The sequence below is a fragment of the Mastomys coucha genome, unplaced genomic scaffold (genome assembly GCF_008632895.1).
Source record: "Mastomys coucha isolate ucsf_1 unplaced genomic scaffold, UCSF_Mcou_1 pScaffold18, whole genome shotgun sequence".
In the NCBI taxonomy this organism is placed as follows: domain Eukaryota; kingdom Metazoa; phylum Chordata; class Mammalia; order Rodentia; family Muridae; genus Mastomys; species Mastomys coucha.
The window spans coordinates 66952639-66952993 of NW_022196900.1; positions in this window are offsets into that span (position 1 = coordinate 66952639).

A 355-nucleotide genomic window follows, 5' to 3' on the forward strand; every position below is an offset into this window, starting at 1 on the left:
ATATAAGCTGTTCTGAAAACCATAGTATAGTGTAAAAACATGAAGTAAACAATACTACATATAGAGAGGCTGAGATAGGAGAAGGAATATTTTAAGACCCTTATGTTGTACACAGCAAGACACTGTCACAAACAAACAAGCTGACAATGTATATAGATTGTACAATGTTGGACCTATTTCTACAATTACCAAATTAGAGTGATCATTGGATGACAATCAACAAATTTCCAATTCCTCATTATTGGATTTCAATTGATTAGGATATGTTGATCAAATTAATTTTCAAATTATATATTAAGAAAAAGTAATTGTCACTTCCTGTTGTTTTTGTTGTAAGAGGTGGAATTAGGTTTGT